This window comes from Schistocerca serialis, chromosome 1, assembly GCF_023864345.2.
Source record: "Schistocerca serialis cubense isolate TAMUIC-IGC-003099 chromosome 1, iqSchSeri2.2, whole genome shotgun sequence".
Classification (NCBI taxonomy): domain Eukaryota; kingdom Metazoa; phylum Arthropoda; class Insecta; order Orthoptera; family Acrididae; genus Schistocerca; species Schistocerca serialis.
In genome coordinates this window covers 465,402,944-465,427,644 of record NC_064638.1, presented here as the reverse complement: position 1 = coordinate 465,427,644, position 24,701 = coordinate 465,402,944, and the positions used below count along the sequence as shown (strand labels likewise).

The window sequence follows — 24,701 nt, the reverse complement described above, 5'->3', positions numbered from 1 at the left end:
ATGGTCTCGGAACGAGACAGATCACCTCCCCCTCAGACTCTAGAGGCCGTCCGGTCTGACGTGACCTCGGAGAATCTGCACGACGACACGAATGACGACAACATGACGCCGGCTTTGGCTGTGCCTTTGTCTACTCTACTGGCTCGCCCAGGTACACCTGAACCGATAGATTCCACCGTTGCCACTGCAGCCGAGACATCCTCCGTTCCTACGAAAGAAGTGGAACGTAAGAACATCACAACCACAGCACCTTCAATAGCATGGAGTGACGACGTCGACGAAGGCCCGAACCACACGCTGGGGACAGAATTACCCCAAAGGGAAGCTTAGTTACGCCGCCGATAACGCCGTCAGGTGGTGTACGGCATGACTCGTCTTTGATTCGCCCCTCTTCATCTTACACTGATGGAGTTACCCTCCACGGCGGGGTACGAATGCAAACCTACTGAGTAGCGACGAACAACACTAACACCATTACCTCCCCCATGAAAATATAACTGCAGCGAGAGATGGGCATCGGACGTCGACATCGCACAACTACAGAAAGTACACTTGGCCACGCTTCCAGGCATCACGGGATATAACACTTATCCTTCTCCTGGTGGGCACCTGGGACGTGGCGTAGCCATCTACGCCCGAGAAGGCATTCCGGTGGCTGATATCACATACCTTCCATCCGCCAGAGGCATGACCGTCTCTGTCATGGGGACGATTATTGTCAACATTTACGCTCCGTCAGGCTCCACCCGCAGACGCGACAGGGCAGACTTCTATTCAGAAGCTTGGGGATGATTTTAATTGTGTTATGCACCTTAAGGATCAAATGCTCCACTACAGTACCTCTCAAGAACTGCTCCTTGTCGTTCGTGACCTGTTACTCCGCGACACTTGGGATATTCGCCATGGCGACGCACCTGGACATATTTACCAGACGAGTCACACCGCGATCCGCCTTGATAGGATCTACGTCTCTCGGGAACTCACACCTGCAGTCCAAGGTGCAGAACGTTGGCCCTTGGCCTTTTCGGACCACTGTACCTATATCTGAAACATGCTCCTTCTGCAAACAAGTGGTCTGGCGCAGTCGTGCACCGTGGAAGCTAAACACCTCCCATCTTCCTGTTTCCGAATGTCTTCAACGTGTTACCGAGACATGGGCCACTTGTGAACGTCGCTTACCTAAGTATTGCAAAACCTTGACTTGGTGGCTTGAATGTGCCAAAACTACCATTCGACGTACCTTGGTTCAGTATGGCAAGGAAGTAGCTGCGTGGCGCCGGCACACCACTGACCATTACTATGCCGTTCTCCGCGACCTGGATGCCCAGCCGCCCACCCCTGACGCCCCGAGCCAACCCATACGGATTAAGGCACAAATTGTAACGTTGACCCGCCGTAGACTGCCGGGATCAATGGAGCGGGCCCGAAGTCAAGATTCGGTGGAACAAGAACATCCCACCATGCGTCGTATCACCTCCGATGGGAAACACCGACGACAACGACTCATCAGCGAGATCTGCACCTGACGCGCCCAGCAAGTCACTTGTCATGCCGAAATCGGCAAGGCCTTTGTAGACCACTACCTCACAATGTACCGGGAGGACACTATCAACAACCGCGCTGAGGATTTTTTGTTACCACACCTAACTCGCACTCTCGCAAGCGATGAAGCGGACGAGCTGATGAATCCAGTTACGCGCGTCGAAGTCCGCGATGCAATCAAGAAAGGTGCTCTGAATAAGTCACCTGGTGTCGACGGATTGCCGATAGAATTTTATCGCTCTTTCCTTGCGCTAATGGCGCCGCGGTGGACGACGATGTTCCATGAGCTGGTGACGATGGGGAACGCCGTACCGCCGTCCTTTCTGACGGAAATTTTTATACCCTCCACAAGCCGACACCGGGAATGAAGACAGCACGTTACCATCACCAGACTCTCCTTAACGCAGACTATAGAATTTTTACACGACTCCTGGAGACTCGAGGCCGCAAGATCCTGCCTAGCATTCTATTCCCGGAACAGACAACTCCGCGTGGCTCAGTTAATACACTACTGGCCACTACACCAAGAAGAAATGCAGATGATAAACGGGTATTCATTGGACAAAAATGTTATACTAGAACCGTCATGTAATTACATTTTCACGCAATTTGCATGCATAGATCCTGAGAAATCAGTTCCCAGAACAATTCATCGAGAGTAGTGACTGGCGTATTGTGACGAGCCAGTTGCTCGGCCACCATTGCCCAGAAGTTTTCAGTTGGTGAGAGATCTGGAGAATATGCTGGCCAGGGCAGCAGTCGAACATTTTCTGTATCCACAAAGGCCCGCACAGGACCTGCAACATGCGGTCGTGCATTATGCTGCTGAAATGCAGGATTTCGCAGGGATCGAATGAAGGGTAGAGCCACTGGTCGTAACACATCTGAAATATAACGTCCACTGTTCAAAGTGCCGTCAAAGCGAACAAGAGATGATCGAGACGTGTAAACAATGGAACCCAATACCATCACGCCGGGTGATACGCCAGTATGGCGATGACGAATACACGCTTCCAATGTGCGTTCACCACGATGTCGCCAAACATGGATGCGATCATCATGATGCTGTAAACAGAACCTGGATTCATAGGAAAAAATTACGTATTGCCATTCGTGCACCCAGGTTCGTCGTTCAGTTCACCATCGCTGGTGCTCCTGTCTGTGATGCAGCGTCAAGGGTAACCGCAGTCATGGTCTCCGAGCTGATAGTCCATGCTGCGGCAAACGTCGTCGATCTGTTCGTGCAGATGGCTGTTGTCTTGCAAATGTCCCCATCTGTTGACTCAGGGATTGAACGTGGAACACAATCCGTTACAGTCACGTGGATACGATGCCTGTCATCTCGACTGCTAGTGATACGAGGCCGTTGGGATCCAGCACGGCGTTCGTATTACCCTCCTGAACCCACCGATTCCATATTCTGCTAACAGTTACTGGATCTCGACCAACGTAAGCAGCAATGTCGCGATACGATAAACAGCAATCGCGATAGGCTACAAACCGACCTTAATCATTGTCGGAAATGTGATGGTACGCATTTCTCCTGCTTACATGAGGTACCACAAGAACGTTTCACCAGGAAACGCAAGTCAACTGCTGTTTGTGTATGCGAAATCGGTTGGAAACTTTCCTCATGTCAGCACGTTGTAGGTGTCGGCACGGGCGCCAACCTTGTGTGAATGCCCTTAAAAGCTGTGCATTGGCATATCACGAAATCTTCTTCCTGTCGGTTAAATTTCGCGTCTGTAGCACGTCATCTTCTTGGTGTAGCAATTTTAATGGCCAGTAGTGTATATAAACGACAACAGGAGAATGTTGCCATTTAATTGCACTGGAAGCGGCTTGCCGCGGTAGTTGCCATTGATTTTGACAGCGCTTTCGACAGGGTGCGGTATCGTTTTCTGTTCTCAGAATCGAGCAGAATTGGTTTTCCACCCGCCTTCATCGATGTCATCCGCCGAATCGCTGATTCAGGTCAATGACCGTGTGGCGGAATCAGTGACGATCTGGCGTTCCACAAGGCAAGGTTGCCCACTTTCGACCCTTCTTTTTGGGGTGGGTCATCAGTGTTCTGACTAGTTTGATGCTGCCGGCCACGAATTCCTCTCCTGTGACAAACTCTCTTCATCTCAGAGTAGCACTTGCAACCTAGATCCTCTATTATTTGCTGGCTGTATTCCAATCTCTGCCTTCATCTGGAGTTTCTGCCTTTTACAGCTCCCTCTAGTACCATGGAAATCATTCCTTCATGTCGTAACAGATACCTTACCGTTCCGTCCCTTCTCCTTATCAGTGTTTTCCACATACTGCTTTCTTCTCCGATTCTGCACAGAACCTCCTAATTCTTACCTTATCAGTCCACTCAATTTTCAACATTTGTCTGTAGCATCTCATGTCAAATTCTTCGATTCTCTTCTATTTCGGATTTTCCACAGTCCATGTTTCACTACCAAGCACTTCGTTCTTGCTTGACCACTCTTATTATTCCCTCTTGGCTGTTGTACAAATTGTATACAACCAGTCTCTCCCTATAGCTTACCGCTATTTTTTCAGAATTTCTAACACCTTGCAACATTTTACATTGTCGAACGCTTTTTCTCGGTCAACAAATCGTATGAACGTGTATCGATTTTTCTTTAGTTTAGCTTCCATTATTAACTACAGCCTTCAGAATCGCTTCTCTAATACCTTTACCTTTCCTAAAGCAAACTCACCGTCATCTACGCATCCTCAATTTTTTTTCCGTTCTTCTGTATATTATTCTTGTCAGCAACATCTATGCATGAGCTGTTAAGCTTACCGTGCGATAATTCTCGCAATTTTCAGCTCTTGCCGCCTTCGGAATTGTGTAGAAGATGTTTTTTTTCCGAAAGTAAAATGATATGTCGCAGACTCATACATTTTACACATCAGCGTGAGTAGTCGTTTTGTTGTCACTTTCCCCACAGATTTTATAAATTCTGATGGAATGTTATCAATAAGTTATTTGGTCTTACACCCTCTAAAGCTCTTTTAAATTCTCATTCTAATACCAGGTCCCCTATCTCTCCAAAATCGACTCACGTTTCCTCATCTATCACATCAGACAAATCTTCCCCCTCATAGAGGCTTTCAGTGTATTCTTTCCACCTATCCGCTCTCTCCTCTCCATTTAACAGTGGATTTCCCCTTGCACTCTTAATGTAATCAACCATGCTTTTAATGTCACCTAACTTTGTTTTGACTTTCCTCTATGCTAAGTCAGTCCTACCGACAATCATTTCTTTTTAAATTTCTTCACATTTTTCTTGCAGTCATTTCGTCTTAGGTTCCCTGCATTTCCTATTTATTTCATTACTCAGCGACTTGTATTTCTGTATTCCTGAGTCTCCCGAAATATTTTTATATTTCCTCCATTCATCAATGAATTGAAGTACTTTTTCCGTTACACATGGTTTATTCGCAGTTACCTTCTTTGTACCTATGCTTTCCTTCCCAACTTCTGTTACCGCCCTATTTACGGATGTCCATTCCTCTTCAACTGTACTGCGTACTGAGCTATTCCTTATTGCTGTATCTATAGCCTTAGAGAACTTCAACCGTATCTCATCATTTCTAAGTACTTCCGTATTTCACTTCTTTGCGTATTGATTCTTCCTGACTACTGTCTTAAACTTCAGTCTACTCTTCATCAGTACTGTGATGTGATCTGATGGTTGCTCCTTGGTACGACTTGCAATCCAGTATCCGATTTCGAAAACTCTGTCTGATTATGAGTTTATCTAGTAGAAATCTTCTCGTATCACCCGGCCCTTTCTAAGTGCACCTCCTCGTCTTGTGATTCTTGAATAGAGTATTCACTATTACTAGTTGAAGTTCATTACAGACCTCAATTTATCTTTTTGCTCTCTCATTCCTTGCAAAGCCCATATTCTCATGTAAACTTTTCTTCTGCTCTTTCCCCTACAACAGCATTTCAGTCCCCCATGACTATTAGTTTTTCATTTCGCTTTACATACTATATTACAATTTCAATATCTCCGTACGCTTTCTCCATTTCTTCATCTTCAGCTTGCGACGTCGTTGTGTATACCTGAACTATCGCTGTCGGTGTAGGTTTGCTATAGATTCTGATAAGAATAACCTTATCACGAAACTCTTCCCAGTAACACACTTTTATCCCTATCTTCCTATTCATTACGAATCCTACTCCTGTTATACCAACTTTACTTCACTGTTCCACACTATACGTAGACTGAGCCTTTGTATTTCCATTTTCAGTTTTTCTAATTTCCCTACCACGTTGAAGCTAGTGTCATTCCCCGCCCCGACTCATAGAATGTCATTATTTCTTTGATTATTCAATCTTTTCGATCTTACTCTATGCCATAAACCTGGAACCACTTATAGGGAGTCTGATGAGCCACCTTTCTGGTCTCACTTTGCGAGAGCACAGTTTTAAGTGTCGTGCGTATGCGGACTACCTCCTCCTCTTGGTCCGTTCACGGAATGAAACACAAACGGTCCTTGATTTGATGTTAACGTACGGAAATGAATAGGGCAGTAACATGAATGTGGCTAAAGCCACGGTGATGTCCATTGGACGCGGCCTCTCACACGACGACTTAGCACTTCTCCCGTGTGTACAAGAACTGCAATAACTTGGTATTATTTTCACCTCCACCTTGCGCAAATCCGCTGACATCAGTTTTCGGCAAGCACTCCAAATTGTTCTTACGGCGGTGCGACAAAATCTCCTCCGCCGACTCGATTCTTCACAATGTGATCAGTACCTCAATCAACATGTGGCGTCCAGATGTGTCCTCGTAGCACAGATACTCCCGCTGCCATCAACTATTGGACGCAGCCTCCAGGCTACTTTCGGATACTTCCTTTCGGCCGGTATGCTCATTAAGGTCCGTTACGAAAGACTCACCCTCACCCCGCGAGCGTGAGGTCTCGGTCTTGTCAATGTGCGACTCCGAGAGGCGTCCTTGTACATGCCCACCATGCACAAGCAGTGGAACGGGGGCACCTCCCTTACGTGCAGCTTGCTGGAAATTCTTGTGTCCGCGACCATAACGTTACAAGTACCAGTCGGACATAACAAGCACCAGCTGACACAGATTTTTGCTTTCATCGTCGACTTCAGTTACGCTCACACACACTTACCGAACACACCTTCTCCTCGACCTAAAGATTTTTATGCTTCACTGCTTCATTACATACCCAGCAACAACATCGAACTCAGACATCCACCGATGAGGTGGCCTACTGTTTAGCGTCATATCCACCAGCTTTTCTTTCCATCCAACGTCCGGACAACACGGTACCACGTCGCATGTAGAAAATTCGTCACAAACTAATGTCTTCACGCCAACGTACTAACGGACTCTCCGCTTTGTTCAATTTTCCACCCTCATTGTTAACCAAGTCCAGCAGCTGAGTTGCGCTGCTACCAGTGACGTCTGAAAACTTGGTCGACAGTTCGTTGCCTGTTAGCTCCGCATTCCACCGGATTCGATTGACCCATGAACTATTATCCATTCTGAGGACATTTATTTCCCTGCCGCGAAAAATCATGCGATTGTGTAGATCAAGGGGTGGACGATCACCTACATGTATTATGATAACGACAAATCACGCCTTGTCTTTTGACAGTACTCACAAACTGCCCACAGTGAAGTCGAGCATCGACCGCGCTTTCTTCGCCTATCACCTGCAGGTGATCTTTACGTCACCACCGCTCAGCTCGTTGGTGCCACATGCGGACGACACTCAAACCCCACTCCGCACCCCTCCTCTCCTGCTGACATGTGCGACTCTCCGCGTAACCCACAGTGGAGTAGGCGCATGGACACGTGCCCCATTTCTTTTATGCACTATAACACATCACGCTGGTCATTCAACTCTACTGCCCCTCCTCTTTGGCTTCTACCCTCCTTGCGGGCGCTTCTTCCCGGTAGGGGTGCGGGGGACGTAGTGGCCATGCCTGGCGTGCTGACCCCTGTCCACTCTGCCTCCACGCTCCATCTTCCGGGCAGTTGCCTGCGAGTCTTATCATACCCCCGCACCTTCTTCCCTTTTTGTATATTGCCTCACACCTCTTAACATACCTCGTGTATTATTGTTTTTATTTTTCCGACATCTTGCTAATAAAGACTTCTGCTCGCCATGTGAGATCGTAACATCTCCTGTTGAATCTGGCGGTTGGATGCCATTTCTGTTATGTTTATGCTTGTACAAATAAAGGTATTTAGTTTACTTACCCTGCTCCTGGTAAAAAGAAAATAAAGGATCTAGCATTGCTGCCTCTGGATCATGGGGACCCAGATTCGATTCCAGGCCATGTTGGGGATTTTCTCTGCCCGTGTTCTGCGTTTTTGCGTTGTTCTCAGCATTTCATCATCATCATCATTTGTGACAGTTGCTGGATTGGACGGTGTAAAAATTGGGACTTTGTACAAGAGCTGATGAGCACACACTTGAGCGAGCCACAATCCAAACATCATCGTATTTTAGGTCATGATGTCGGTGTCCACCAGTACTCCATTTGGTGTGTGTGGTTCATGACTTCATTACATGAGTAAATTGTGGGCAGAATGTTCTTATAATCGCATGTGAAACCTGTAGAGAACTTCTACCCGAAGGACTGTAATGAAGGCGACGGAAAACAGGAAGAGAGATCGATTGAGGGACATAATATTCTGAGTGCAGCGACCACGATGTGTGAGTGATTCTGGGAAACAGCTCTCAGAGGATCGTGCTTCGGGCCGCAGGTCTGTCCTCCTACCACTTAGGGCGGGAGGAGGGTGGGGGCGCCGGTTCACAAAACATTTTGCCGGCCGGGGTGGCCGAGTGGTTCTAGGCGCTACAGCCTGGAGCAGCGCGACTGCTACGGTCCCAGTTTCGAATCCCGCCTCTGGCATGGATTTGTGTGATGTCCTTTGGTTAGGTTTAAGAAGTTCTAATTTCTAGGTGACTGATGACCACAGCAGTGAAGTCCTACAGTGCTGAGAGCCATTTGAACCACAAAACATTTTACCTGGGCCAGACGGCAGACTGTCGTGAAGATGGCCAGTTGGCGAAATGTAGGTAGAGGAAGGCGCGTGAGAGAGACTGCTATAAACTGAGCCTAAGTGTAAGTGTAAACAGTGGCAAGTTCATAAAACTCAGTGCCACTTTATGTTACAAGCTGGGACGATACAGATAGAATGGCTGGTGAACGTGTTTAATGGAAGCAAGACTGTAACTCTCCTGAGCCAGAAAATCGCCTTGCGTTTCACAATTGGACCTATTCTTGTTGTTCTTCCTAAACAGAACGATATCCCTAAGTTTCTTTGTATTCCAATTTAAAGCATAATCCTGTGATGATGTAAAGCTCTTGTGATCACTGATTCCTTGTTCCACATTAACTGAGCCGGAAAGTTCGGGTCTGTTTGTCACCAGCAGTTCTAAGTTGTTACCTCCACGAACTGGTTCTCTAATTACCAGCTCAAGGTAATTTTCGTGTAAGGCACCTAGATTAATTGTGCATGACTCTCTGTCCCTACCACGCGCTGTAACGACTCGAATCTCCCAGTTCATAGCAGGTAAGTTGAAATCTCTACTTTAACTATAAGATTACCAAGAAATTCACACTATGTATTCTGTTTCCCTTCAAATGTTCGGTCATTACGGATGCTGAGGCATCGGATCTATAACAGCATCCGATCACCGTGCCTAATCCACTTACAACACTTATCTCAGCAAGTTTATTTCGCATTCTTAATCTGTACTGACGGCCGCTGTGGCCGTGCGGTTCTAGGCGCCTCAGTCTGGAACCGCGGGACCGCTACGGTCGCAGGTTCGAATCCTGCCTCGGGCATGGATGCGTGTGATGTCCTTAGGTTAGTTAGGTTTAAGTAGTTCTAAGTTCTAGAGGACTGATGACCTCGGATGTTAAGTCCTATAGTACTCAAAGCCATTTGAACCATTTTAATCTGAACAATATTATTGGAATCATCGTATTGTTATGACTATAAACACAAGTCCATGTACGTTCCAATCAGAGTTAAGTATTTTATTGCTGTTTACATCGATCCTCAGCTAATGATCTGTCCATAGTACTACGTAGACGTTATTTCCGTTTAGAAGCGATGCGTTATAATACCAATCACGATAAATGAAAGAAAAGACTATAGCCACATTCAATTTACTAACCGTTTTCTCGAAAGATGAGGGGGACTCTGCAGAGTGACACAGTTATCCCAAAAGAAACAATCATTATCAAAGCAATCATCGCAATGCATCTGAGGTCACGTCGAATCCATGGTTCACGCTCCAGGAGCCCAATACCTCTAAAATAATCATTTATATTTCCCCTAGTAGATTAATATTCGTACGTAACTCATAAAGCTATTGTTTCTGCTTGCTGTTCTCTAAATGATTAACAATGAGACATTGTGTTTCACAGTTAGACCTATTGAGTATCACTTTGCTTAGAATTTAAGGAGTCAACAGAAGGTACATCAACAGTCCTCTCTAAGTAAATGTTTCCTTCTCAGCGTTACAATTCATAATTTTTTCGAGATGGCCTTAGAGCAACTGCGGCCTAATACATCTTGCTAATATACTATTCAGGAACTTCGACAAATGCGTAGAAATCACCTTTGTACCCTTAGGAAAATCTCCAGTAAAGTCTTAGCAGAGCTTAGCAGAACCTGTGTTGTAGGACACCACGTGGATGCGTTGAACTGCCGCTGTGTCCTCTACAACAGCACGGCTTCTAACTGTCCTTATAGATGAATTTTTAATTCAAGCTTCTCAGCCGTCGAAGGTATCAATGAGAGAGGTTCTCGATTTGTTCATAATCATCAGGTGCGTCTACAGCTGAACGCTTGCGGCTATTCAACACCACAATGTACAATACTGGCCACTAAAATTGCTACACCAAGAAGAAATGCAGATGATAAACGGGCATTCACTGGAAAAATGTATTATACTATACTGACATGTGATTACATTTTCACACAATTTGGGTGCATAGATCCTGAGGAATCAGTACCCACATCAACTACCTCCGGCCGTAATAACGGGCTTGATTCGCCTGGGCATTGAGTCAAAAGGAGCTTGGATGGCGTGTACAGGTACAGCTGCCCATGCAGCTTCAACACGATACCACAATGCATCAAGAGTAGTGACTGGGGTATTGTGACGAGCCAGTTGCTCGGCCACCATTGACCAGACGCTTTCCATTGTTGAGAGATCTGAAGAATCTGCTGGCCAGGGCAGCAGTCGAACATTTTCTGTATCCAGAAAGGCCCGTACAGGACCTGTAATATGCGGTCGTGTATTATCCCGCTGAAATGTAGGGTTTCGCAGGGATCGATAGAAGGGTAGAGCCACGGGACGTAACACATCTGAAATGTAACTTTCACTGTTCCAAGTGCCGTCAATACGGACAAGAGGTGACTGAGATGTGTAACCAGTCGCACTCCATGCAATCACGACGGGTCATACGTCAGTATGGCAATGATGAATACACGCTTCCAATGTGCGTTCACCGTGATGCCGCCAGCCAGGCGGAAAAGATGCCTGCCATCTCGACTGCTAGTGACACGAGGCCGTTGGGATCCAGCACGGCGTTCCGTATCATCCTCCTGAACCCAACGATTCCATATTCTGTTGACAGTCATTGGATCTCGAACAACGCGTGCAGCAATGTCGCGAAACGATAAACCGCAATCGCGCTAGGCTACAATCCGACGTTTATCAAAGTCGGAAACGTGATGGTACGCTTTTCTCCTCCTTACATGAGGCATCACAACAACGTTTCACCAGACAACGCCGGTCAACTGCTGTTTGTGTATGAGAAATCGGTTGGAAACTTTCCTCATGTCAGTACGTTGTAGGTGTCGCCACAGGCACCTTGTTTGAATATTCTGAGAAGCTAATCATTTGCATATCACAGCATCTTCTTCCTGTCGGTTAAATTTCGCGTCTGTAGCACGTTATCTTCGTGGTGTAGATATTTTAATGGCCAGTAGTTTATCTGCTTCAGTCACAAACAGAAGCCCGCGGGCAAGTTGTAAGCCTCATCTTCAGCATGTGCGTGCTTTGATTCCATCCACACCGGTGCTCACACTGGGCGCCTCTACTTTCGTGTGGGGAAAACTGTAGGAGCACAGCGAGTAGCCGCGAGGCGCACAGGTGTAAACTCACGTTTATGACTGGTCTGATGCTGCCAGCCGCGAATTCCTCTCCTGCGCCAACCTCTTCATCTCGGAGTAGCACTTGCGCCCTAGGTCCTTCTAGCCCTCTTTGAATGTGCTAGTTTGCTTTTTATGTCTTCCTTGCTTCGGCCGTCGTGGGTTATTTTGCTTCCAAAGTATAAGAGCGCCTTACTTTCGTTTACTTCGTGACCACTAAAATTTATATTACTTTCTCGCTATTTTCATTACTCTTGCCTTTTTATGATTCGCTCTCAATCTATATTCTGCATTCATTATACTGCTCATTCAATTCAACAGATACTGTAAATTTGAACTTTCACTGAGGATAGAAATTCCATTATCATTGACACTCTTTCATTCTAAATTTCAATCCCATTCGCTAACATTTATTTATTTTTCGTCATTACTTCTTCGATGTCTATATTGAACAGTGGGGGCGGAGCACTGCATCCTTGTCTTACATTCTCTTTAATCTGAACACTACGTTGGCCGTCTTCTACTCTTTCTTCTTCATGTAGGATCTTGAATATACTGCACATCACCCGCCATTCCCTTTAGCCTACTTGTATTTTCCTCAGTCTCCGAACATCGAACATCATTTTAAATTGTCGAACTCCTCTTTTCGATCGACAAATCGTGAGGGGCTCATCGTGATTATTCTTCGGTTTTGATTCCCTTACTAAGCGCAATGTCAAAATTGCTTCTTTGATGGCGGTATGTCTGTCAAAGCCAAACTGATCGTAATCTAACGTATCCCCATTTTTGAAACTTCCTGGCTGAGGAGGGGGCGTGAGTCGTGCTTGGGTAGCTCAGATGGTAGAGCACTTGCTCGTGAAAGGCAAAGGTTCCGAGTTGGCGTCCAGCTGGGGCACACAGTTTTAATCTGCCAAATAGTTTCATATCAGCGCACACTCCGCTGCAGAGTGAAAATTTCATTCTGCGTCCATCCCCATTTTCAATTTCCTTGTCAACAGCTTTCAATGCATGGAGAGCATAATCTGATTACTCGATAGTTTTCACCTTGCTATCTTCGCAACAGCGTGGATGGTATCTTACAAAGGTCCGAAGATAAGTCGCCGGTCTACAGACCGACGTGATTAGTCGTTTTGTTGCCACTTCCCGCAATGACTTTAAAAATTCCGATGGAGTGTTATCAATCCATTCAACTTTATTTGACCTCAACTCTTCCACAGTCCTCTTTCCTGTTCTATCAGGTCATCAGACCTTTCATAAAGGGCTCCAGCATACTATTTCTATCCATCCACTCTTTCTTCTATGTCTAACAGCGCAGTTCCACTACACTCTTAATGATAAACTCTTGCTTTTAATTTTATCCAAGTTTGTACTGAGTTTCCTACTTGCTTTGTCAGTCCTTCCGACGAGCAGTTTTTTCTTCACATGTCTTCTGCAATCATTTCTCCTTCACTTCCCTGTAATGCCTGTTCATTTTATGCGTAAGTGATTTATATAGCTGCAGTTCAGTCTTTCGATGAACATTTTTGCACTTCCTCCTTTCGCCGATAAATTGAAGTATTTCTTCTGCTACCCTAGGTTTCTTCTGAGTTACTTAAGATTGTCAGTCCCACACTTATGGCTCCGGTTTTTTAAGGATGTCCATTCCTCTGCAACAGAGCTGCCTACAGTGATATTCCTTACTGCAGTATCCTCGTCCTTAGCGAACTTTTAGTGCCTCTGGTCATTCCCCAGTACTTCAGTACCTCACTAAGTTCCATCTTGATTCTTTCGGACGATTTTCCTTAACTTCAGTCTGCTTATCATTACTGAATTACGATGATATATCCAATCCAGTATCTGGTTTTGAAATCTCTGTCTGACCGTGATAAAATTCTGCTGAAATTTTCCACTGTATCCGGGTCTTTTCCAAGTATACGTCATCCTTTTGTGATTGCTGGACTGTGTGTTCACTATTACCATTTGAAATGTATTGCAGAACAACAGTCTTCCTCCTCTTTCATTCTTACTTCCTAGTTCGCATTCTCTCGTAATCATTTCTTGTATTCCTTCCCCTACAACCCCGTTACAGTCTCCCATAATTATAAAATTTTCTCTCCCTCTACAACCGAAATTACCCGTTCAATATCTTCATATAATTTCCACATCTCTTTATCTTCTGCTTCGGACCTCGGCGTGTATATCTGAACTATCGTTGTCGGTTCTGGTTTTTCTGCCGAATATGATGAAGAAAAACCTATCAATGAACCGTTCACAGTGGGTTACTCTCTTCCTACTTTACTATTATTAACGAATCCTAATCCCTTTGTACTATTTTCTGCTGCAGTAATTATTTCCCTATATTCCTCTCACGAGAAATCAGTGTCTTTCTTCCATTTCACTTCACTGACCCCCACTATATGTAAATTAAACCTCGGTATTGCCCTTTTGATATTTTCGAGCTTCCTTACCATGGGACTGCCAAGCCATGCTCCGAACCGTAAAATGTCATCCCATCGTTGGTTATTTCACAGTTTTCTGTTGGTCACCTCCTTCTTGGCTGTCCCCTCCAAGAAATTCGATTGGGGGACTGGTCCGGAAACTTTTAACAATGGAGAGATCATCTAGACATTTTTCCAATAACATGACACGTCCTGTGGGCATACACTGATGGGCCAAAAACATTACGACCACGTACTTAAAAGCGTGTTAGTCCACGTTTGGAACGCAATTCAGCAATGATTCTGCGTACCACGAATTCTACAAGTACTTGGTGGGTCTCCAGAACTTTGTGACACCAGATGTTTACGCACAGGACACACAGTTCCCGTAAATTACGGTGGTTACTTTTTGGTGTGGAGTTTGCGGTCGATAGCATCATCAGATTCAGATATGCCAATTTTGTGGCCAAGACATCAACGTGTACTCACCATCATGCACCTCAAACCATTGCAGCACAATTCTGGCCTTCTGACACACGGACATTTTTTCTTCTGGAATGTGCCATGGCTGCTGAGGAAGACATCAAGCATAAGCGGTTACAGCTGGTCCGTGATAATGTTCACGTAGTCCATAGCTGTTACGTTTCCTTCGATTACTGCCGCAGGTTCCATGGAAACCCAGGTAAATGTTCCCCACAACATAATACTGTTCCCACCGGCCTGCGTAAGCGGCGCTCAGCATGTTTCGTGCAGCAGTTCTCCTGGATGACGGCGTATCTGCACACGACCATTGAACTGGTTTAACAATGAACGGGATTCATCCGACCAGGCGACACGATTTCACTGACCTGCGGACCAATTACGATGATCCCGCGTTCACTGTAATCATAATTGACATTGTTGTTAGGTCGACATGGGAACGCGGAGAAGCCCCTTTGCTGCGGAACACCATGTTGAACACTGTGCACTAAACATTGTGCTCCGAACCACTTGTGCCAGTTTCAGCACTTCATTCTGCCACAGATTGCCGAATATCCTGGTTTAGATAGTGGGCAAGCATCCGATCCCTATGTCTTGTGATGAGGTACGGACGTCCAGCTTCTTGTCCCCCACTCGTAGTTTCAGCATTCTGCAATCACTTTCCATAGATGATGACGAGAGTAGCACGCAAACAGCCGATCAGATTCACCGTTTTCGAGATGCTCGCTCCCAGACATTGTGCCACAACAACCTGGCTTTTGTTGAAGTCCCTTAAGTCGGTTGATCTCCTCATTTACGCCATTTATCGTAGCTAGAATGATTCCCTATTCGCCTTTGCTCCGCTCATGTACTTCTCTTACCACATCAAGTGCCCTCAGCTCCACCAGGTAGCTTACACCTACGCGGTGGGCAGTCGTCGTAATGGTCTGGCTCATCAGCGTACATTATGTGTCTTTAACGCAGCGGTTTCCTTTGCCTTCTGCACCCCGATACCGTTGGTCAACGCTGATTCTTCCGCCTTTTACGTGCAGTTCCACACCTCAAGAACGGAATGGTGTATTAAACCTCTTTCTGCTCCTTCGTCTTCTTTGACAACACCGTTGACAGGGCGAGAGTAACTACCTATGCCAGAAGTCTTCGGCCGCCATTGTTGACAATTTTTATTTAAAGTTTAAGCAGTGAGTGATTTCGAAACGTCCTACCGAATACTAATTAAAGATACTCTCCGTATATGGCGTTGACCTGCTATTATTAGTCCAGCATTATTAGAGCTAGGAATTTTCCACCAATAACTAAACAATTGAATAATTATGGTTTGTTTGAAAAGATACAACCAGACTCCGTCAAATAACAGTGTCAAGCACACCATTTAGTCTAGTGCTCAGTTCATTACTGTTAAAGATGTTTCCATCGTAGTTAGATTCAATTGCATCAATAACTGAACAAGAGCGCCTAACGCGTGCGTATTATTGAAACAGATGAAATAATATCGAGACTTATTCAATGTTAAACAATTACAACATTTTTCGTATGTTATCACCTGCTGTACCAGTTTCGTGTTCATATATTACAGCGCTTTCATAACCTATTGCCAGCCATCCCACCTTACACTAGCAGTGTTTTAATATGACACGATGCCTCTCGTTACCCAGTGCGGATATCAACTGTATGTATACCACTAGAAGTAGTTTTAACAGTTATAAATAAGGCGTAAAATTAAACCATGCACGTGTGATACCTTTAAATCAAAATTCTGTTCCAACCGCTACGGTCGCAGGCTCGAATCCTGCCACGGACATGGATGTGTGTGATGTCCTTGGGTTAGTTAGGTTTAAATAGTTCTAAGTTCTAGGGGACTGATGACCTCAGAAGTTAAGTCCCATAGTGCTCAGAGCCATTTGAATCATTTTTTTCTGTTCCACCATATATCAGAAATATCGTCATAAAGAACACACACTCCATCATCGGTAACAGTGTCGGAATTCTTATGGTTGTTTGTGTTTTTCATTTATGCTACGATTTTTTCGCTCTGAAGTTTACACAAGCCATGGTATATTTAGAATTTTCGTCCCGGTTGTCAAATTTCACACTGAAATTTAAAAGAAGCAGGGTATTCAATGTACTTATATGCCTAATCTAGCCTTGAATTTTTTTTGGAACTACCAGCCTAAGAGCCTTTTCATGAAACATTCACATTTCACCCAAGGCTCACTCGTTCTCATACGAACTGATTATTAATTATTGCACAACTGTGGACTGTTTATGTGGGCGTTTGCGATGTTACAGTAACACTGCCAGATTTTATTGAAACGGAAGAGTTAAAGGTTGATTAATTTATAAGTTTTCATAAAAGAAGTTTAGAGCTTATTACAAATATGTAGCTACCAAGCCGTAGTGCGCCGTGCGGACCTGACAAAACTTTAGAATACTTGTTGGTAGAAGTATTCACGTTTTAGTTAATGTCTATAGAAGCAGTAGCGTTGCCAATAAAGTCGTGAACATCCTGGTTACAAGACGTTGAGATCCTCACTTTCATCTCACGGAACACGAAATGGAGAAGCAAGAAGTCATACCTTTTATACTGCGCAAACGTGTTGGGCGATATGCGTGTCCCAGCCTCATGAGGGTTGTTATAGACAACAGTTGTATCTAAGAGTAACGTGCAAACCTTCAAATGTGTGTGAAATCGTATGGGACTTACCTGCTAAGGTCATCAGTCCCTAAGCTTATACACAACTTAAATTATCCTAAAGACAAACACACTCACGCATGCCCGAGGGAGTACTCGAACCTCCGCCAGGACCAGCCGTACAGTCCATGACTGCAGCGCCATAGACCGTTCGGCTTGTCCCGCGCGGGTCAGAGTAATGTGATTTATGGAATATGATGCGGTATTTTACATAGTACTGTCATATTGTGAATTGGGAGAACAGCCATATCTCTTCTCGATCCCTTAAGACGTGACTTCTCAAGGTGGAGATAAATTCAGTGTTAAGTCATGACAGTGATATATACACACAAAGACCTAAAATGATAATATTAAGACCAGCCGCTGTGGCCGAGCGGTTCTAGCAGCTTCAGTCTGGAACCTCGCGACCGCTACGGTCGCAGGTTCGAATTCTGCCTCGGGCATGGATGTGCGTGATGTCCTTAGGTTAGTTAGGTTAAAGTAGTTCCAAGTTCTAGGGGACTGATGACCTCAGATGTTAAGTCCCATAGTGCTCAGAGCCATTTGAACCATTGGGTAATATGAAGAGCTATAGATTTATAAAAATCATTATTGTATCTGTGTAGCAACTTCCTCTGTAACAATTTTATAACGTACAAGAGGAAAGATACTATCAGGTTAGTTGAAAATAGAACATAAACAAGACACACATTACATACAGAGTAAAGAGTAGTTAAAGCAACACGAACAGTTCATTGGCTCCTGTCGTCTTCTAGTACTCATCAGGGGATCAAAATCAATTCCAAAACGATTTAAATAAGATATCTGTATGGTTCGAAAACTGGAATTGACCCTAAATAACGAAAGGTGTGAGTAATCCACATGAGTGCTTAGAGGAATCCATTAAGGTTCGACTGCACAAGTCAATCAAATTTAAAGACCGTAATTTCAAAAAAATACTTAGGAATTACAATTACGAACAACATTAATTGGTAACTGTTATGAGGAAGGCGAACCACAGACTGCGTTTTATTGATATATGCAACAGATCTATTAGAGACTGCCTGCACTACGCTTGCCAGTCCGCTTATGGAGTGTTGATGCGCCGTGCACATCGAGAAAATTCAAAGAAGGGCAGCGCTTTTTCGTATTATCGAAAAATAGGGAACGGAGTGTCACGGACATGGTACAGGATTTCGGGTGGAAATCATTAAAAGAAAGGCGTTTCTCGTTGCGGCGGGATCTTCTAACGAAATTTCGATGACCAGCTTTCTAGTCGAATGCGAAAATAAGGGATATCAGACCTCGCACGGAACGATACAGGTGTTGCTTTTTCCGTGCACTGGTAGAGAATGGAAATACCAGAGAATTAAAGTAAAGGTGCTTCATGAACACACTGCCAGGCACTTATGTGAGAGTTGTGGAGTAGCCATGTAGATGTAGTAGATGTAGACATAGAGGCAAAGCACTCAAAACTTGTGATACGCAGTGAAAGTTAACATGTAATAGAAACCAATACACATGCAAGCAAACCTTATTTTACGCTAGTAAACGTAAAAGGTACCTAATCTATTTGTGGGATCGCGCCATCTGAAGCTGGGAGGCTCAAAGCATTGCTGAGGTCGTTGCCACCGGATTACGAGTAGCAATAGTTCGGGCAGTGACTGCCCGGGAGCGAGAGGCTCGGTGAGTTTTTGAGTATTTCTCTCCTGGAGAGAATCGGTGGTGGCATTATGTAATTCTAAACACGTTTCAATCTACTTAAGTTCCTATCTTCTTCATACATAAACTGTTAATGTTAAGCACTTCCGTTTCCAATTACTTTCAAGCTTTTTAAAGCTATAACATTGTTAAAACTTTGTCGGAGTAACGAAAGCTTCTATTATGTATATACAAAATTTGATAATCTAAAAACATCATCTGTCTTAAAAGGGAACATATGCATGTGTCAGTAAACGATCTTGATGAAATGGCGACTGTGTGGAGGCGTAAAATAATTGGAAACGTACTTTTTTAGTTTTTTTTGTTTGTGCCCAGTTTCAACCAACTTTTGCAATAATTTTAAATTTTTCAGGCTACCCCACGCTCGCTAATTAATTTAGAAAATGAAAACTTTTGTTACAACATAATTTAAGGAAGTTCTCAAGTCACGTTCATTCTTGTGTAATGAAACTGTCTTCCGAAACACCATTCACGAAAAATAACCAGTACAGAACGTGCTGTCTGGGTATTTTCAGCACGCTTTTCTTTAATTTTTAGTTTACTGTTTCATTTAAGTGTAATTTGTTAATTGAAAATAATAAGGAAATAATTTTTATGACTGAAAGTAATTAAGATAATGGTAATCTGTAAAGAAGTGCTTAAAACGTAGCATTTTTCCATCATGTACATAAAATGAACGGAAGTCCCTTATGTAATGTACACAACGGAGGAGAGAATATGAAACAAAAGTCATTAGAATTCAAATTTACACGTATGATCTTTTAAATATTCTGATATATATTAGGCGTATTTGAGTACATTGGTAAGCTTTCGCGAAGAGAATTGATTCTGTACTTACAGCTGCGGGTAGATTTAATTGTTTCATAAGTGGACCCTGACATCATAATCATTCAGCAGAACTAGATCTGAAAGTCTTCCCACAAAGTTCTTCCAACATTGAAAACTGTACTTGACATATGACTGTAGCCTTTGAGATCACCAAATGAAAAAGTTACTTGTCCTCAGGCTCGGTGCTCGAAACAATTCTTTCACACTGGCCACGGCAATAATCTAACAGTAATACAGATATTTCCCCCTCTCTGAGAAAGAATACAAGTTTCGAATATCTTTTGACCTGCAAAGGCGGGTGGTCATTGTGTGACGAAGCCGTTGTAAGCGAGGTACGCGAGCAGAGGAAACATCTAATGTTCCCAAGGAATTCGGTGGCAAACGTACAGCCATGGAACATATACGGCTTTCGATACTGGAGGAAATTTGTGAGAAGATTTTCAGATTTTGTTCTTAGAACGATTACTGTCTCGATCTCCAGTTGAGAAACAATACAGTCAAGTTGCAGTCACTAGACCATAATCAGTACTCTTTGTCAAGGATTACAAATGTACTGAAATTTGAATTATAGAAACTAGGATATTTGCAGGATCTCCACTGACAATCTGAAATCGTGCTGGATTTTGTTTCATATTGTATTCTTCGTTGTGTATGTTGCCTGAAGAGATTTCATTCAATTTACGTACATGAAACCGTGAATGTCAAACGTAATACAAGAATTTAAAACATTAAACAAATATAAGAAAAATAAATAGAATAATAATGAACGTTTGCATATTTTAATTAAGCATGTTGAAAATACTCCGACAGCACATTGTGTACAGCTTATTTTCCAAAAATGGTATTCCAGAAATCAGCTTTATCACAGAAGTTAGTACGTGGCTTGGAAGATTCCTCGATTTATGTTGTAACAAAAGTTTTAATTTTTCAAAATTAACTGAATGTGATGGAGTATTTCGCAAAATTTCAAATTATTACGAGAGTTGATTATACTGTTTTCAAGATCATTAATTACGTATTAATTTTCATGTGAAAGCTATTTTTATATAACATCGTTTCGAAGTTATTCCCTTTATACCCCAAATGCAAAATTATCTTTTGGAGTATGTATTGCCCCTTAAAAGTGACATTGGACACAAATAAGAAATACGTGCTACACTATTTTGCCCCACACTACGCAGCCGCCAAGTTTCATAAAGATCGTTTATTGACACTTTGCAATGTTCTCTAGTTAGTCGCTACGTGGTGACTTGTAAATGTCGGGCAAGATCTTCGACTACGCAAGTTCTAAGTAATTGGTCTACCATCATATTTCGTTTAATGTCAGTGTTTCCTTGGATGCAGAATAGTTGTACAAGTTTACGTTTCACTCGTATTTGTGGAGTAATGTAAATGTGTCAAATGCATGACGATTGGTTTTGAGTTGTATTTCTGATGCTCCGTTAATCCTACGACACAACTAGAATCATGGTCCATAATGACCAAGCTGCTTACCAGATGACGTCGCTTATCGCCAAAATTGGAAGCTTCCATACGGATTACCCATCTCTCAACAGCACCACTTGGCCTCATGGAGCAGACTTAAGTTTTTCACCTCCTTGAGATAATATATGCTGCTTACAGCTACCTAAACATTAATTAGTTACCTATTCAGTGTCTAGGATTTCTCATTTTGACGCATACAAGCCGAAATCTGTGGTACACATTGACAAAACAGCAAGCGACAATATCTACAGGATCTCATTTTATGGCGTCAAAAATAGCTATTACCGGCGGAAAAAGACAGACGTCTGGAATGTGTCACTTTCATTGCTTCGTTAAGCGTTTGGATCAAATATGTAGTTCTACCTCAGACGAAACGATCTTTCTTGAGAAGTAGTTCAAAGAGGAATTCCCTCGCAAACTATTTAACGTTGCTGGGTTAGGATAGGTTTTACACTACATTATTTGGAAGTTCTAACTACTGTATGTCAGTGAAATGATCAGGTAACATTTATTATTAATAATCACTGTTAGCCATAGTACTGTGTCATCCATTAGGGCTGAGTTTGTGCAGCTCTATTCACAGCACTGCACCGTAGCGACAGGCAGCGATCTGATTAGAGGCTGCTTACCGCTACGGTAGCAGCACCTCTCAAGCGTCAACCAGTATTGGACGTCCTGAGAGCAGTGGATTCCCGTAAGCTGTGCTTCCCTAATGAAGTGAATTTACAGGCTCAGGCAAACGGCTGTGATTGGACTGCTATTGACGTTGATACGGTACAGGGATGATCAGTACGTTTGGTACGAGTGGTAACTAAGAAAAATCAATACTTTACCCTAACGTACTCCGAACACCTTCTGTGTAGTATAATCACTTGTCCCCCACTTCTGAAATATTTGGAAGATGGCTCAAGTATTTCGTCAACTATACCGATATCTGAACGGGAACGTGTGTCAAATGTTCAAATGCGTGTGAATTCCTAAGGAACCAACCTGCTGATGTCACCGGTCTCTAGAATTATACACTACCTAAGCTATATTAAGAACAACACACACACACACCCATGCCGGAGGGAGGATTCGAAACTTCGGGAGGAGAGGCCACGCAATCCGTGGCGTGACGCCCTAAACAAAGTGGCCACTCCGGGCAGCTGTGCGTGAAAAATGCGTATGTAAATTTATACACTGTCGAGTCACATTAGTGTGATCACCTGGCATAAGAATGAATAACTACCCTTTGCAGCACGGTCCACTGCGAGACTTGTAGTAAAGAGTGTCAATAGCGACATGGATATGGAGTCATGCCGACTCCAGTACACTGACGTACTGCCACTGGATTTGGCGGTTGAGGATCGATGGCGCGTACATCCTGATCGAAGTGGCCCCAAAGATTCCGGACTGCTTGTAAACTCGGGGTGTCTGGTGACCAGACGAGTACGATAAACTCATTCAGGGGCTCTTCGAACCATGCACGTAAGCTGCAATCTGTGTGACACGTTGTATTGTCCTTCTGATAGATGCCATCCTGGTTGGGGGAGTGTAGGTAGCGGTGGGCGTGGCCCCCAAGGATAGACGTATACTTGAGTTGGTCCACTGTGTCTTCTATAATGACATCATACAGGAAATGCCATGAAAACATTTTTCAGATCGCAAGGCTCCCTACAGCTCCCTGAACCCTTCCGACGATCCAGATTTCCAGTTCATATTATACCTTACACTAGAAATTCGTGATTAATAAAAATTAAAACTCTGCAGCTTGAATTTTTCAAGCTAGGTAACATGTTCATCAACATAAACATCAATGTTTGAAGTTATATTTTGTGCGTGATTATATGAGCCCACCGGACTTAATCTTGCACTGAAGATGATAACTCTGAGACTGAAATCTATTTGCCAAAGTAAAAGAACGGTTTGAAATCTGTACGACCAATGCTGGAGTTTCACATGTTTGCAATAATATTTGTGTGATCGCGGTGCAAAAACTTCCTAATGGAATCCAATCTGAAGTTGCACGTCTGTTCACCGATACACATCTCCGCAACCGTCGTTGCCCTCTGTCATTCATAGCTTGTGATGCGCCACAGACGCATTGTAGCCGGTTTTGGATAGCGCAGTTTTGCCATGCGCAGTGAATGGCGGCACGCGAAAAGTTTCCAGCCTTTGCTTTTCGGAAATTTTTCCACCCATGGCCCGAAAGCCAATAATGATGCCTTTTTGAACGTCAGATAAATCGTTCAGTTTCCGAATTACGCCTAAGGCTTTATATACCCTCCACTAGCTGTTACCTTGGTGGACATAACGTGACTCCTCAATGTCACGAAACGAAAAATTAGATGATGTTTTTACGCTGCTAGATAGTTTTCTTGAAATCGACGTAATAAATCCTATTACTCATACCTTTGGAAAAAGAGATACACTGAATATGAAATTAGAATGAGAACGCATCTGTCTCTTTTCAGTGTGAAGTAACTGAGTTTTCGCCGGAGATGCAGTGATTTCGAATGGCTCAGAAATGAACTTGAAAGAGATAGTAAGATCGTTGTGCCTCCTTTGCCAGACAAAGCTTGGTGGCATCGGAAACCGTTCGGAGGGGATAACTGTACATTTGAAGAAGATTTTTTAGAGAACAGAAGAAAAGGACTGGAAAGCTTTGTAAGCAAGATTGCAGGTCATCCTCTTTCGCGAAATGAGCGATGTCTTCACATGTTCTTGCAGGAATCAGTTATTGATAAAAAAAATGTCGCAGAAAAGATCCGGAATGGGTAATATTTAAATATGTATGTCTAATACTGAAATTTCATTTTCACTTTTTGTTTGGTTAACAATAGAATTTATAAGGTTTGTCATTTCAAAGTTACAAGCTCTACTGTGCTATCCTGCAGACAGAAGTCCGATGATCTACTAATGAGTTGTTTTGCGTGTGTGTGTCAACATTTAACCACCCTCTGTAAAGGCTTTTAATTTAAGAAAACAAGTATAGGAAAAGCATTACCATGTGATGTAGTCCATATGTATATTACTTGAGTGTAATTGTTTATTGAGCCACAGATAATGAATATAAGAGAATGTAATCTTGAATGAGTGGTTTAAAACTGGCTAAATGCTAGCCCTAGCCTGATGAACATAAAAGTATGTGATGCTTACAGCCACCTATGATTCACTGATTTATGTAGCGACTTATTCTTTAATTGCTTTAATTGTTATTATAGAATTTTAGATTGACAGTATAATGTTATGTAGACCTAAGTCCAAATAATTAAAGATTTTTCCTCGAGTTAACAGTTGTAAAAGATTGAAGTGTTGTTACTCTCCACACCTTCATCAGTTTGAGAACACTGACAGACTGAACCAAGGGGGAAATTCCAGAATTAAATTTTAGCTACTGATAGCTAG

The 24,701-nt window shown here is 43.5% G+C and overlaps 1 pseudogene; it reads left to right on the top strand.

Annotated features, from left to right (window-relative positions):
• On the top strand, positions 1-24,074 carry LOC126483506 (sorting nexin-12-like; annotated as a pseudogene).
• Positions 24,075-24,701: the final 627 nt, after the last annotated feature.